General features: G+C 37.2%; 1 protein-coding gene across 6 annotated transcripts in view; it reads right to left on the bottom strand.

Annotated features, from left to right (window-relative positions):
- The window catches only part of LOC146398983 (uncharacterized), a 97,465-nt gene that overhangs the window by 61,350 nt on the left and 18,792 nt on the right, over positions 1-17,323 (bottom strand). For all 6 annotated transcript variants that reach the window (XM_084980948.1, XM_084980947.1, XM_084980945.1 and 3 more), the window contains exons 2-4: positions 3,333-3,665; positions 2,188-2,332; positions 97-275 (exon numbers count right to left, since the gene is read on the bottom strand). The gene's annotated coding sequence lies outside the window, so the exon portion shown is untranslated. The remainder of the gene's footprint in view (positions 1-96; positions 276-2,187; positions 2,333-3,332; positions 3,666-17,323) is intronic.

Here is a 17,323-nt window from a genome sequence, read left to right as displayed (position 1 = left end):
ATTATCATGTTACTATTTTCAATGCACAATTTTGCTTCCCATAAAAAGAAAACAAATATCACTATCTTCCCATAAAAAGAAAACAAATATCACTACCTTTTAATCTCTCCTTGGAGTGCTTCAATTTGCTTTTTCTTCTGTTCAGTCAGTTGCTTTAACTCATTTCTGTTACCCTGAAGTCGTTGTTCTTCTTTTTCCTTTTGTTTTAAACTCTTCTGGGCCTGCATTAGTTGTCCCTGCATTGAATTGCACTCCAATTTAAACTGATGAGAAGTCTAAAAGAAAATAAAAATCTGTTTAGCATTCTTTTATCCATTCACCCTACTTCAAGCTAAGCACTACTCTAAGTAGAAACTACTGGGTCTGATGGCCATAAACAATCCACTAGTAAACCACAAAAGAAAAATCCCTGTCCTCACAGAGCTTTCATGACTGACACTATACACTATTAGATGGCATGCTGAATTAATCTTCAATATTTGTTTAATCCTCCTTTCCTTTTTAACTTATATATTTGGATAGAGCTTGGAAATGGACTATTCCTTTACATCATAACATAGGGAAAAACAGCATTCATCTCTAGATTGCTGAAATGTCTACTGCCTTTCAAGGATATGCAAATGCTACCTGAGCCTGTTAGCCACCATCAGAAAGGATAGCTTCATATTAACTGCAATAAAACCAAAATAATTTTGGCAAATATGTTTAGTATTTGATGAAACTAAACTATACCGCACACAATTTGTCATTTAGAGATCTGAGGAATATTTTGTTAATACCTTCTTTTTACAATCTACTAGGATATAGTTCTGTTCAAAATTAGACATCATATAGAAGCTAAGAGAGGTTCCTCTGTGGCCAAGGAGAACTACACATTCTCCGACATTTCTAGCTAAGGTCATGTTTCATGTTTTATGCATATTTCACTATGAACATAATTTGAGCAATTTGACCGTATTCTGAGTAACTTTTGAAAAAAATTCAGTGCTTCAGCTTATCTCCAACACAAAGGGAAATATTTTGTGCAAAGCAGGAATCAGGTAGTATAACAATAATGATTAACAAGTACCACTGGTTATGATAACCAATGACAAAGTAATAGCTAACATTTGACCATTTATTTTGTTAAGCTGGTTTTCTAAGCACTTTGAAATATATTAACCAATTTATTTCTCAAAATAATTCTATAGTGAACATTCTCTTATTAGCCTTATCTTCTACTGAGAAAACTGGAACACAGAGAGATCAAGTTGTCAGCCTAAGACAAGGCAAGACAGCACAGCTATTAAGTGGCACAACCAGGATATAAATCTGGACAATCTGGATTCAGAACTTATACACTAAACCACCATAATTTTGCCAGTTACATGTTGGCATCTAAAACACAGGTGTCTTCTTTCAAGCAACAACCAGAACACAACACTACAGATGTGTCAGGACCAGGTTTCACTACTTTATCAAATCAGATCTCTAGAAAGCTACATGCCTGGACTCTGGCTGCTGGAGGTATGCCTTCAGAAAAAATAGCAACATATTACTATACTCGCTTAATGTATATTATACTCTTGCTTCTTTTGATGGAGAACAACAGAAGTATTAACCACAGAAAATCTTTTTTTTTTTTTTTTTTTTGTCTTTTTAGGGCCGCACTTGTGGCACATGGAGATTCCCAGGCTAGGGGTCAAATCGGAGCTGTAAATGCCTGTCTCCACCACAGCTACAGCAACAGCAGATCCAAGCTGTATCTGCAACCTACACCACAGCTCATGGCAACGCTGGATCCTTAACCCACGAAGCGAGGCCAGGGATCAAACCTGCATCCTCATAGACACTAGTCGGGTTTGTTAACCATTGAGCCATGACAGGAACGCCAACAAATCTCTTCATTGTTAAACAACCATTATCAAATATATTAATATCAATGTCCATGAAATTGCCCTTAAAATTTCATTTCTACGGAAAGCCTATCAAGACTTTTTTTTATCCATAGTAGTCTGCCTTAATCTAAATTATCTAATTATAACTCTATAGTTAGATTACTCAATTTTCCATCTTTAATTAACTACTTTTATTTTAGGCCTCTTATCAAAAACTAGGTTAAATCTTTTTAGTAGTGGGTAGAACACAAATGAAATAAACCTTCTTTTGACCTAATTATCACTGAAAATATTTTGAAAATATAAATACCTTATTATGCTATAACATATTTTGTTACAGAAAAAGAAAATCTTAGCTCCTCTTTTTCAAGTGAGTTTTTCAGTTCATTCTGTTCCTTATGTGCGCATTCTATCTGTACTTCAAGGTGATGCTTTAAATCTTTGCAGGTTTTCTCCTAAAAAAATGGAAACTATATTATGCCGAAAATATCTGTAGTAAAATAAGACTTTTGGTTTACAAGCTTATAAGGTCCTTAGAAGGAAATAAACCAGAATTGCTGATCATTGAAGATGGGACAAAATAATCCCATTTCATTAATAAAAACAGGCAAGTATTATAGCAGTAAGGAAGGAGGAACAGGAAAAGGCTAAGTGTTTCAATCATCAACCAAGAGTCACAATAAATAATTTAGATAGTATTTGGGCAAGATTTTAGAAAACTTTGGTTTGGAAGCCACATTTTTTGTCACAGAATTAATTAAATTAAATAACTTATGTGGTTGTGGATATGGTTTGGTTTTTTTGATCACATCTGTGGTGTGCAAAAGTTCTCTGGCCAGGGATCAAACCCATGCACACCACGGCAATGACCCAAGCCACAGCAATGACAATGCTGGATCCTTAACTTCCTGAGCCACCAGGTAATTCCAAATTATGCTATTTTAAACGTAGAATAATATGCTTCAAAAAAAAGGAAGCAAGGAAATTCTTAAAAAGAAAGTGTTGAAATGATAAATAAAAATAATCACATATACTTTAAGAGGGAATGTGTACAGATAGATGTTTTCTCCAAACAGAAAGGAACATAAAAGTAACATGAAAATCTTTTTTTTAGGAGTTTCCATTGTGGCTTGGCAGAAATGAATCCAACTAGTAACCATGACGGTACGGGTTTGATCCCTGGCCTTTGCCTCACCCAGTGGGTTAAGGATCTGGCATTGCCATGAGCTGTTGTGTAGGTCACAGATGCAGCTCAGATCCCACATTGCTGTGGCTGTGTTGTAGGCCTGCAGCTGTGGCTCCAATCCAACCCCTCCTGTGGGAATTTTCACATGCCATGGGTGTGGCCCTATAAAGCAAAAAAGAAAATGTCAAATATGAATTAGGCAGAAGAATCAGTACATTTTAAATATTATCACTTCTGCTTAAAAAAAAAAGTAAATACAAACAACTAACCATATCTAATATAGCAGCTTTTCCCTTCTGACTTTCCTTTTCAAATTCACTTCTGGAGTTCTTCAAAGAATCAGAAACTTTTGATAATTCCTCTTTTGCTCCAGAAAGCTCTGTTACTAGAGTTTCTTTCTCCATCTTCACTTTGTGTAGTTCTGTCACTGCTGCTTGAATTTTGTTATTCAATTCTTCCTGCTGCATTTTTGCATTTTGACTTAAATTTTCTATTTTCTTGTTTAAGGATTTTTTTTTCCTTCTTCTTGCTTGGTAAGCACTTGCTTAATATTTTCAAGTGCTTCAGATTTCTTCTGTAGATCCAACTTTGTACTGGATATGCTATTTAAGAAAAAATTTAATAATGCATAATTTATCACCTCTAATTTACCATTCAAAATAAATTATTACTTTTTTAAACTTTTTTGTATCCTTAAGAAGTAAAAATAATAATTTAATGTATCAAGCCAGTACCACCTCACACCAGTCAGAATGGCCATCATTAGTAAGTCTACAAATAGCAAAGGCTGGAGAGGGTGTGGAGAAAAGGGCACCTTCCTACACTGTTGGTGAGAATGTAAATTGGTACAACCACCATGGAGGTTCAATAATATGGAGATTCCTCAGAAAACTAAATACAGAACTACCATATGACCCAGCAGTCCTATTCCTGGCCATATATCGAGACAAAACTTTCATTCAAAAAGATAAATGCACTCCCATGTTCACTGCAGCACTATTCACGATAGCCATGACATGGAAACAACTTAAATGTCCATCTACAGATTAATGGATTAAGAAGATATGGTACATATATACAATGGAATACTACTCAGCCATAAAAATGAATGAAGTAATGCCATTTGTAGCAACACATATGGAACAAGAGATTCTCATACCAAGTGAAATTAAGAAAAAAGAGGAAGACAAATACCCTATTTCATTTAAACGCAGAATCTGAAATACGGCACAGGAGTTCCCACTGTGGCGCAATGGAATTGGTAGGATGCAGGTTCAATCCTTGGCCCAGCACAGTGGGTTAAAGGATCCAGCATTGGTGCAGCTGAGGCATAGGTCTCAGCTGCAGCTTAAATCTGATCTCTGGCCCAGGAGCTCCATGGGCAGCCCCTCCCCCCTCAAAAAAATGGCACAAAATGAACCTATCTACAAAAGAGTAACAGACTCCCAGACTTACAGATTTGTGGTTGCCAAGGGGAAATGGGACAGACTGGGAGTTTGAGGTTAGTAGAAGCAAACTATTACATTTAGAATGGATAAGCAATGAGGTCCTATTGTATAACACAGGAACTATATCAAGTCTCAGGGAACTATATCTTGGAAGATAATATAAGAAAAGTAATATGTATATATGTGTGTGTGTGTATGTATATATACATGTATATGACTGGGTCACTTTTCTGTACAGCAGAAGTTGGTACAACATTATAAATTAACTGTAATTTTTTTTTAAAAAAAGCAAAAAAAATTTAGTCAAAAAATAATAAAACCACACAACCAAAAAAATGCCGTAGAACATCTGTTCTGACTATTTAACAGATAAAGAAGATTTACCTCAAGTAAATAAATTAGTGGTAAAGTCAAGACCATCTAACGCCCCTGACTTAATCCCCAAAGAAAACTGTGCATAGAGCAAACCTAGCCTACGACAGCCAGAAAAGTTTTCCCTGTACTCTAAAGAACCTATTAGCCCCTGAACATACAGAAATTTGCCTCCTTCCTTGAAAACATAAAACACATTATATCTTTGAAACGACTTAAACTTCAAAACACATAAGGTAAGTAGGAAAAAAATAGAAGAATATCTCATTTCAGATAGAGGAAGGACAAAAGATTTATTGTAATCTTAGAACCTAGCAGATTATGTAAGAGATTTGTTATTATTTGCCCCTTAAAAAATGCTTTCTGTAGCTAAATCAGTAAAAATTTATAAGAATAAGGAAATGCACATATTGCTGTAAGAGTTAAAGACTTCTCTTTTCATAAAATGAATACAATTATGTTTATATGCATATCAAAGGAAAAGCACATATTAAAGATCAACAAGTTTCTAAAGAGAAAATAAAACCAGATGCAAAGTAGTATTTCTAGAATGTATCCTCTTTCTAGTGTATTTTACCATCAATGTACTTACTATAAATTGAACAATATGTTAAAGAGAGATTATTAAAAGCTATATCAGCCACATAATTGAAGTTAGGTATTAATACAATACCAGAGCTGCACATATACCTTGAAAATTTCGAACTTTTAGTCCCAGAAACTTACTTTTACTTTCTAAAAAGTAGCTAGAAAAGTGAACTACATTCATAGGATCCTGTACCGCACTGATTTTTAAAGGTCTAAACAGAAAAGTCATTGTACTAATTATTACTTTACCATTTTAATATAATTAAAATCCATGTCAAGCAACCTTGAAATTAGGACTTGATATATTTATTCACTATGCTATTTAACTTTCCCACAAATAATTATTATAAAATCATATGACTATGTGAATCAAAGACAGCAATAGAAATAAAGGCCTTCATAGTGACTGCAAAACTTAGCTGTTTTTTTAAAGTCACTTAGTAATAAAAAAACAAAACAAATCAAAATGAAAAAAAAAAAACCACACATGATCTGGGAAACCTTAACACTCCGTTCTCAGAAACTGATAGAAATGACCAGAAGGGAAAAAATGGCAAGGATATGGAAGATTAGAACAATATTATCAACTACCTCAACCTAATTGATATTTATGGAATACTTTACCCAACAACACATATGTGTACCCATGGAAAATTAACCAAGATAAGCCATATACTGGGCCCTAAATAAAACAGTTTGAAAAGTCTGAGTATGTTCTCTGACCTCAGTGGAATTAAATGAGAAACCAGTAACAGTAAGATATCTACAAGAATCCCAAATATTTGACAAGTAAACAAAATACTTCTAACTAACCATGATCAAAGAAGAAATCACAAAAGATATTTGAAAATATATTAAACTGCAGAGGAATGAAAATATAAGATGGAAGTTGGTGGGCTTGAATAGCATCAGTGGCCCTTGAGAAAGGTGGGCCCTGTGCCCTGTTATGTGGGCTGAGCCTTTCAACCAAGGTTGAGGGTTTAGTCAAACTCTAGATATGTTTACCTAGCTTGCCTTTCTTAGGTAGTACTCTAGAAAGGCAGGACCCAACATAGGAAATGTTCGTATAAAGGGAAAAAACAAAAAAACAAACAAAAAAAACCTTAGTAGAAGTGGAAAGAACCACTGATCCCATAAGTGTCCTTGGGAAAGAGAACAAGAAGCAACTCAGAGGTCACCTTCAAAGACACATGACTGGCTTCCAGAGGTGACAACCAAGTTAGTGGGTGATACAAAGGATCAGGTGTACTCTCCAAACGTCAGCACTGGAAACTATGATGTTATCAGTGAGAAGAAATGCCATTTGCACCTGTATATCCTCAAATTCACAGTATCAGGACCCAATGTACTAGATATGAGAACAAAAAAATTTTGTCATCCCTCCCAAAACAAGGATGCAACCATGAAGGTGTAAAACAACTTAATTATTGATGGGTTTTATTTCATTTCTCTGAAAGGTAACTTTCCCACGCACCCAACTTCCATCTTTACTACTGAGAGTCAAAAATCTTCATGCTCTTGCCACAGATCAAGTCCGTCAACACAGTCGGAATGGAATATTTGGCATTTAAAGACAAAGTCTGCTGAAATGTGACTGGTAACAAGCCCTCCTATTTAACCATATTATATGGATTTATTTTTATTCATGTTAATATAAGCAGTTTATAGAATCAAGTAAATCCTTAAAGATGTGATGATAAAATTGAAATCTTAAAAATATGTTAATTTTTAGTTTACAATGCTCCCCCTTAAGTCATTAAGCTTATGTTTCTTTCTCCACTTCAACTTGTTTACTCAATTCTGTAGCTCTAAGCTCTAAATCTGTGTTCAGTTGTCTTTGCTGTTGTAGATCCTGCAAAGCTTGCTCCTTGCTTGCTTTAACTTCAAGTGAATCAGCTTCCAATTTCTATTGAAGAAATATAATAACAACTTTAATGTCAATTATCTACTATAACATTATACCACTTTTGTTTACATTCAAACTGGTGTTGACATAACACACAAAAATAGCCAAAAATATCTGTTATAATAAAAAATACACTCTGAAGCTTTCACTGAATAAAGCTGCCATTTATCATGGAATATTTAAGAAAACCTAGCAGCAGGCTTCCTATAGGAGAAGCAGTCACTGAGTTTTTAATTTTCAAAATTAACTCTAAGAGAAAAACTTAAAATAATTATATTTGTTACCTGCGTAAAATTTATTAACTAAAGTCCGAAAAAACTAAGTAACAGGTTCACACATGGGCCCACTTAAAATATGTACTCCTTTATAATCACAGTTAATAATACTGAGATAATTAGAACTATTCACAACTAAAATGCAGTTGTCATGTCATCCTTCTCATTAACACCTATTGACCCTAAACATAAAACCAATTAAACTTCTGATTTTGCTTCTTCAATCTCTTCATCTAGAGATCATTGTTCTTCACAGTGTGATTTTTGTGTCATTCATGTAGATATAACTGTGGGTACTTTTACAAATTCACAAAAGTCAGGAGTTCCCTAATGGCTCAGCAGATTAAGGATCCGGCATTGTCACTGCTGCAGCTCAGGTTGCTGCGGTGGTGCAAGTTTGATCCCTGGCTGAGGCCCTTCCACATTCCATAGGTGAAGCCAAAAAAAAGTCAAACTGTTAAGTACATAGTTCAAAAATCTATGAGCAAGACATTTTCTTGTATAGCAGTAAAAAATTTTGTGCCCTAAATATTTTATAAGCCAATCTAGGTACCTGTAGTTCTTACTCAAGGCTTATATTTGACACTCAATGTAACTATGTTAATTCTATGTAACAGATGGAATACGTCCTAAAACAATGATTAGAAAAAATATCTAATATCCAATGTTGTGATAGGTTACAATAAATATTATTGGTTCTAAATAACTATTTTTAAAAGATACTTAAATAGACTTCTCATGAGACGCCTTCATCTAAAAAATTAGTTTTTTTGTTTTTTTCAACCATTATGTCGAGTAATTTGTCATGCCATGTTATTGACCATAAAGAAAATAAAAAAAGGAATGCAGAGAAGATCTGAAAATGTAATTTTCTTCTTCCACGTTATACTGATGTGGATGTATACAAATTCAAAGCCCAGGATTCTACAGTTGTACAGAAGTGCTTTATCTGACAGTGGAGGTATAACTTATATATATAGTAACTTGAGAAATTTTTAACTTACAGCAGTTTTAATTTAAAGGACAAGGGACTCAGGTCAAATCCTTCTCTCATATGTGTAGCCACTTAATCTCTTTAGCTCCAAACTTTCATCTGGAGTTGTATTAAAGAAAGAAGTTTACCATAGTGTAAATTATAATAAATTTAAATGATATTAAATTAGAAACAAAACCCAAAGAGTATAAATGTAAAGTTTAAAATAGGAAGAAATATGCCATCCCTGAATATTATACTGGAATAAAGAGGGAAAGAGACAGGAATGATATAGCAAAACAAAAAATAAGTTCCTCATAATTACAGAGTAGATCCCTGGTTGGCTGTCTCTTTGAAATATTTACACATACCATGGAACCAGTATATATGTTAACTGCTATTTGCAAAAGCCCTCCTTTAACAAAGAAGTTAAAAGTAAAGATGGAATTCAAAAATCAAACAAGAAAAAGCACAGGTAATTTTTTTTGGTTCCCAGGCTAGGGGTCAAATCAGAGCTATAGCCTACACCTAGCAATGTCACAGCCTACAGCAACATCAAATCCAAGCCAAATCTGCAACCTACGCCACAGCTCATGGCAACGCCAGATCCTTAACCCACTGAGCAAGGCCAGGGATTGAACCTGAAACTTCATAGTTCCTAGTTGGACTCATTTCTGCTGCGCCACGATGGGAACTCCATTTATATATTTATTTATTTATTTATTTATTTATTTATTTATTTAATTTATTTTTGTCTCTTTGCTATTTCTTGGGCAGCTCCCGTGGCATATGGAGGTTCCCACGCTAGGGGTCTGATCGGAGCTGTAGCTGCTGGCCTACGTACGCCAGAGCCACAGCAGCATGGAATCCGAGCTGCATCTGCGACCTACACCACAACTCATGGCAACGCCGGATCCTTAACCCACTGAGCAAGGGCAGGGACCGAACCCGCAACCTCTTGGTTCCTCGTCGGATTTGTTAACCCCTGCACCATGATGAGAAATCTTTCTTTTTTTTTAATTTTTAAAACTTTTACATCACAGCTTAACCTTTGTTTGAAAGTTTGAAATCTTAGATTCCATCTGAGTCATCAATTACATTGCTACAGGAACAGAAAATATGGCGAAATTCAGTTTCTTTTATACAAACCCTAATTTGACCTTCTAATTCTTCAGTTTTCTGTTCTAAAGAGAGATGTTTCTCTTTATATTCTTTAAGATGACTTTTCACCTGACTGCCATATTCTTGCTTATCCTGCAAATGTGTAGTGACCTGAGCCAGTTGAGTAGTGACTTTATTCAACTCCTTTTAGAAAAGTAAAATTAAAGATAACTTCAGTAAGGATTACTTTACTCTAGTTCCCAAATGATCGGTTAAAGTAAAATAGAAAATTCTAATTTTATTGAAGAAACTACTTTGAGTAAGACAATAGATAAGTCTATCAAAGGTTAAATTTACCCAGCAATATAAAGGACCTGAACTGAAGTTATACACAGCCTGAGATACTAAGTTTACATACCTAACAGCTCAATTAACTTTCTCAAGGAAGAGTTACTTTAGGAGCCAAAAGATACAGTAGAATATTAAATAAGCTAACAGTAAAATAACACTGTCACAAATAAATATTATCAATGTTCAAGGCAGCATTTTTTAATAATTTATTAATTATAATGATAACATAATGTTCATTTGGAATATCTAGTTGCACAGGGAAAACAAAACAAAAAAAATACTAGGAAATCCACTACCCATAGATAATCACTATTAATATTTTGATAAATTTCTTTCTAGTCTTCTCTGTATGCTAGCCTCTATTTTCTGATTTGTATGTTTAAAATAACAGGTCTTGCTTTACATAGTGTTTTATTGTAACCTTTGTTTTTCCATAACAATGCATCATGAACCTGACATTATTTTCTAAAATATCATTATACATCACTACATAAATTTCCGTTTTATTGATACAGACCATTTTTTAGCCAAAGTCTTATTTTACAGTCTTAGGTTGCTACAAAACTTTCTGCAGAGATGCAAAGTATGATTATTCCTTAGGGTAAAGGACTAAAGGTGAGCTAAAGAATAAGAAAAATCCGATACGGGAGGACAAGATGGCGGAGGAGTAGGGGGACACGCTCGCCCTCTCACACAAACACAACAAAAAAAGCACATCTACAGAAGAAATGACTCACACAGAACAGCAACCAATCGCTGGCAGAGGAACCTAAACTCCAATAACGGCAAGAAGTTCGTGAAATTATTGGGCAGAACGGGAGAAAAGAGGAGAGTGAGAGAAGGTGAATCCGAGTGGGATGGGCGCTCCCGAAAGGGAACTGCGGAGGAGAAAGGGATCCCGCACCCTGGAAAGTCACCTACACGGGGGAAAGATCAAACGAACCGGAGGAATCTCCAGATGCAGAGAAGAGTGTAGCAGTCAGTAAGTTGGAGTACGGAAAAACCCATCAAGAACCCAACGGACCATCTGAACTACGGGCAAAGTCACCAAAAATTGAGACGCCTGGTTGGGGGCTGGGCACCGAGACCTTGCCTCTGAAGGTTAGTCCCCGAGAGGAGGCCGGGGGACGCCTGGGTGGGGGCTGGGTACCAAGACCTTGGCTCCAGAGATTAGTCCCCGGGCTAGGGGGCGGGGCAGAGCGGAAACTGCTTGGGAGGTCTCTAAACCATTTGAAGGGGCAGAGACTGCCTGGGAGACTAGAAAACAAAGCTGTCGCAGAGGAAGGGAGCAATACTCTAAGGGCGGGGAAGTGGAAAGCCGCCTTAGAGGGAACCTGGGAGAAGAGCCTGGTCTGCACCCGTGCTGGGGAGGGGAGAGAAGAAGGGGTGGGTCCCCATAGAATACCCCCCACACCACAGCAAGCTTACAGGTCCGCTAGCTAGCAGAAAGCTGCGCTTCCCAGTGCATCCCCCCCGCCCCCACCACCCCCTATGCTCTCGCGGAGGAGCCTCTTGGGTCTCCAAGGGCCTTGCTACCCGCCCAGGCCCCCAGGGGGTGCTGAGAGCTAGTGGACCAGCTGCATAGGACTGCCAGCTCCAGGCAGGACCCCCTGCAGCCCAGAAAAGCTGCAACAAGCCTGGCTGAGTTGGGAAAAGATCTCAGACGGTTTTTCTGAGTCGGGCTGCCCTGGGGAGGAGCCTCTTGGGTCTCCAAGGGCCCTGCTACCCGCCCAAGCCCCCAGGGGGTGCTGAGACCTAGTGGACCAGCTGCATAGGACTGCCAGCTCCAGGCAGCACCCCGTGCAGCACAGAAAAGCTGCAACAAGCCTGGCCGAGTTGGGAAAAGATCTCAGACGGTTTTTCTGAGTCGGGCTGCCCTGGGGAGGAGCCTCTTGGGTCTCCAAGGGCCCTGCTACCCGCCCAAGCTCCCAGGGGATGCCCCACTCCCGTGAAATAACTGCTCAGCACCACCAGCCCCCTGGAAGGGCCCCTGCGGCCCAGAAAAGCTGCAACAAGCTCAGCCAGACTGTGAAAAGATTCACCTACATCCTCAGGCTGTCCTTCTGAGTTGGGCTGCCCTAGGGAAGAGCCTCTCAGGTTCTCAGTGACCCAGATAGCTTCTCCAGCCCCCAGGGGGTGATGCACCCCTGAAGAGCAGCTGCCCAACACCGCCAACTCCCTGCAAGAACCCCACAGCCTAAAAACACCAGAGCAAGCTCTGCATGACCAAGTGAAATCTGCTACCATCGTGGGGTGGACCTCCCAGTCCTGTCTGCCCTCAGGAAGTCCTCCATTGCTTCAAAGAAACACTGTTAGCCCCATCAACACTCCAGAAAAGCCACACTGCCTTAAAAAAGATTGACCAACAACGCCAGCCCTCAGGAAATATTCCACGGTAGTGACAAGGCAAACACTACCCGATCACGGAGAGTACAACTCCAAAAGGAGAAAGAAAACAACAAGCAAGATGAAGAAGCTGAGAAACCACCCCCAGTCAAACCAACAGGAGAACTCACCTCAAACAGTCAACAATGAAACAGATCTCTGCAGTCTGACAGACCTGGAGTTCAAAAGAGAAATAGGGAAAATACTGAAGGAATTAAGAGAAGATATGAACAGTAACGCAGATACCCTCAGAAAGGAACTAGAAAATATAAGGAGGAGCCAAGAGAAACTAGAACATTCATTTGCAGAGACGCAAACTGAACTAACGGCAGTAAAAACCAGAATGAATAATGCAGAACAACACATCAGTGATATGGAAGATAGAATAATGGAAATCACTCAATCTGGTCAGCAGAGAGAAAACCGAATCAAAAAACTGGAAAGCAATATAAGAGACCTATGGGATAATATAAAGCGGGCCAATCTACGCATAATAGGAATTCCAGAAGGAGTAGAAAATGATAAGGGAATGGAAAATATATTTGAAGAAATTATCGATGGAAACTTCCCAAATCTAAAGGATACTGGGTTCAAGATACAAGAAGCACAGAGGGCCCCAAACAAACTGAACCCAAACAGACCCACACCAACACACATCATAATAAAAATGGCAAAAGTTAGTGATAAAGAGAGGATCCTAAAGGCAGCAAGAGAAAAACAGAATGTTACCTACAAGGGAACCCCCATAAGAATATCAGCTGATTTCTCTACAGAAACACTACAGGCCAGGAGGGAATGGCAAGAGATATTTAAAGTGCTACAAGGAAAACATATGCAACCCAGAATACTTTATCCAGCAAGAATATCATTTAAAATAGAAGGGGAAATAAAAATTTTTCCCAACAAACAAAAACTTAAAGAATACAGCAACACAAAACCCAGGTTAAAGGAAATTTTGAAAGAGCTTCTCTAAACCAAAAAGGAAGGAAAGGGAAGAAAAAAGAAAAGAAAAAAAAAAGAAGAAGAAGAAGAGGAAGAACTAGGACTGAGGAAATTGCAATCAGAGAGCAGTCACTCAAATAAGCCAGCATACAGATTTAATCATGAACATACTTCAAACAAAATAAAATTAAAAAGAAAAAAATAAAAGAGTCATCAAAACCACAAAATGTGGGCAAGGGATGTTAGGAGGTAAATAACCCTTTTTGTTTGTATGTATGTCTCTCTTCTTAATTTTTAATATAGTAATGAAGTGTTTGAACTTACAGGACCATCAGGCTAAAACACACAATTATGGGAAGGGGTTAGCATACTTAAAAAACAGGGCAACCACAAGCCAAAACCAAATATTGCATTTACAAAAAATGAAAAAAAAAATACACTCAAGCAGATAATAACAGGAGACCATCCAACAAAAAAAAAAAAAAAAAAAAAAAAAAGAAAGGAAGAATGGAGAACCATAGAATCAACTGGAACACGAGGTTCAAATGGCAATAAATAATCATCTATCAATTATCACCTTAAATGTCAATGGACTGAATGCCCCAATCAAAAGACACAGAGTGGCTGAGTGGATAAAAAGGCAAAAACCTTCAATATGCTGCCTACAAGAAACTCACCTTAGGACAAAAGATACATATAGATTGAAAGTGAAAGGGTGGGGAAAAGTATTTCACGTCAATAGACATGACAGAAAAGTAGGAGTCGCAACGCTCATATCAGACAAAATAGACTTTAAAACAAAAGACATAAAGAAAGACAAAGAAGGACACTACTTAATGATTAAGGGATCCATCCAAGGAGAGGATGTTACTATCATCAACATATATGCCCCAAACATAGGAGCACCCAGATACATACAACAAATATTAACAGACATAAAGGGAGATATTGATGAGAATACAATCATAGTAGGAGACCTAAACACCCCCCTCACATCAATGGACAGATCCTCTAGACAGAAAACCAATAAAGCAACAGAGATCCTAAAGGAAACAATAGAAAAGTTAGACTTCATTGATATCTTCAGGACACTACATCCAAAAAAATCAGAATACACATTCTTTTCAAATGCTCATGGAACATTCTCAAGAATCGATCACATATTGGGACATAAAGCGAATCTCAATAAATTTAGGAGCATAGAAATTATCTCAAGTATCTTCTCTGACCACAATGCCATGAACTTAGAAATCAACCATGGGAAAAGCAAAGAGAAAAAACCTACTCCATGGACACTAAACAACATGCTACTTAAAAACCAATGGGTCAATGAAGAAATCAAGAAGGAAATTAAAAACTACCTTGAAACAAATGATAATGAAGACACAACCTCTCAAAATCTATGGGATGCTGCGAAAGCAGTGCTCAGAGGGAAATTTATAGCAATACAGGCCTTTCTCAAAAAAGAAGAAAGATCCCAAATGGACAACTTAACCCTCCACCTAAACGAATTAGAAAAAGAAGAACAAAAAAGTCCTAAAGTCAGCAGAAGGAAGGAAATTATAAAGATCAATGAAGAAATCAATAAAATAGAGATTCAAAAAACAATAGAGAAAATTAATAAAACCAAGAGCTGGTTCTTTGAAACGGTGAACAAAATTGACAAACCCCTGGCCAGACTCACTAAAAAGAGGAGAGAAAGAACCCAAATCACCAAAATTATAAATGAAAAAGGAGAAATCACAACGGATACTGCAGAAATACAAAAAACCATAAGAGAATACTATGAACAACTATATGGCAACAAGTTTGACAATCTGGAAGAAATGGACAATTTTCTAGAATCTTACAGCCTGCCAAAACTGAATCAAGAAGAAACAGACCAACTGAACAGACCCATCACTAGAAATGAAATGGAAGAGGTCATAAAATCACTCCCTACAAATAAAAGTCCAGGACCAGATGGATTCACAGGCGAATTTTATCAAACATATAAAGAGGAATTGGTGCCCATCCTCCTTAAACGCTTTCAAAAGGTTGAAGAAGAACGAATACTGCCAAAGACATTCTATGATGCCACCATCACCCTCATTCCAAAACCAGACAGAGATACCACCAAAAAAGAAAACTATCAGCCAATATCATTGATGAGTATAGATGCAAAAATTCTCAACCAAATCTTAGCCAACCGAATCCAACAACATATCAAAAAAATTATACACCATGACCAGGTAGGGTTCATCCCAGGTTCACAAGGATGGTTCAACATACGCAAATCAATCAGCATCATACACCACATTCACAAAAAAAAAAGTCAAAAATCATATGATCATCTCAATAGATGCAGAAAAAGCATTTGACAAAGTTCAACATCCATTCATGATCAAGACCCTCGCCAAAGTGGGTATAGAGGGAACATTCCTGAATATAATCAAAGCCATTTATGATAAACCCACAATGAATATAATACTCAAGGGGGAAAAACTGAAAGCCTTCTCCCTCAAATCTGGAACAAGACAGGGATGCCCACTCTCACCACTGCTCTTCAACATTGTTTTGGAAGTCTTAGCCACAGCAATGAGACAAACAAAAGAAGTAAAGGCATCCATATAGGAAGAGCAGAGATCAAACTGTCACTGTATGCAGATGACATGATACTATACCTAGAAAACCCTAAGGACTCAACCCCAAAACTCCTTGAACTGATTAATAAATTCAGCAAAGTGGCAGGATATAAGAGTAACATTCAGAAGTCAGTTGCATTTCTGTATACCAGCAATGAAACATTAGAAAAGGAATACAAAAGTATGATACCTTTTAAAATTGCACCAAACAAAATCAAATACCTCGGAATACACCTGACCAAGGAGGTAAAGGACCTATATGCCAAGAACTATAAAACTTTCATCAAAGAAATCAAAGAAGATATAAAGAAATGGAAAGATGTTCCAATTTCCTGGATTGGGAAAATCAATATTGTAAAAATGGCCATACTACCCATAGCAATCTACAGATTCATTGCAATCCCGATCAAATTACCCATGACATTTTTCACAGAACTAGAACAAACAATCCAAAATTTTATATGGAACCACAAAAGACCCAGAATCGCCAAAGCAATCCTGAGAAACAAAAACCAAGCAGGAGGCATAACTCTCCCAGACTTCAAGAAATACTACAAAGCCACAGTCATCAAAACAGTGTGGTACTGGTATCAAAACAGACAGACAGACCAATGGAACAGAATAGAGAATCCGGAAATAAACCCTAACACCTATGGTCAATTAATCTTTGACAAGGGAGGCAAGAACATAAAATGGGAAAAGGAAAGTCTATTCAGCATGCATTGATGGGAAACCTAGACAGCTGCATTCAAAGCAATGAAACTAGAACACACCCTCATACCATGCACAAAAATAAAATCAAAATGGCTGAAAGACAAATATACGACAGGACACCATCAAACTCCTAGAAGAAAACATAGGCAAAACACTCTCTGACATCAACATCATGAATGTTTTCTCAGGTCAGTCTCCCAAAGCAATAGAAATTAGAGCAAAAATAAACCCATGGGACCTAATCAAACTGAAAAGATTTTGAACAGCAAAGGAAACCCAAAACAAAAAGACAACTTACAGAATGGGAGAAGATAGTTTCAAATGATGCAACTGACAAGGGCTTAATCTCTAGAATATATAAGCAACTTATACAACCCAACAGCAAAAAAACCAATCAATCAATGGAAAAATGGGAAAAAGACCTGAATACACATTTCTCCGAAGAAGATACACAGACGGCCAACAAACACATGAAAAAATGCTCAACATCGTTGATTATAAGAGAAATACAAATCAAAACAACCATGATATATCACCTCACACCAGTCAGAATGACCATTAATAAAACCACAAAGAACAAG

Source organism: Sus scrofa, chromosome 10, assembly GCF_054392235.1.
Source record: "Sus scrofa isolate SSC_HxYL_T2T_F1_AM1 chromosome 10, Sscrofa_HxYL_maternal_Yorkshire_Landrace_v2.0, whole genome shotgun sequence".
NCBI classification, from domain to species: domain Eukaryota; kingdom Metazoa; phylum Chordata; class Mammalia; order Artiodactyla; family Suidae; genus Sus; species Sus scrofa.
The sequence above is the reverse complement of the archived record's forward strand: the minus strand, read 5'-3'. Positions and strand labels throughout refer to the sequence as shown.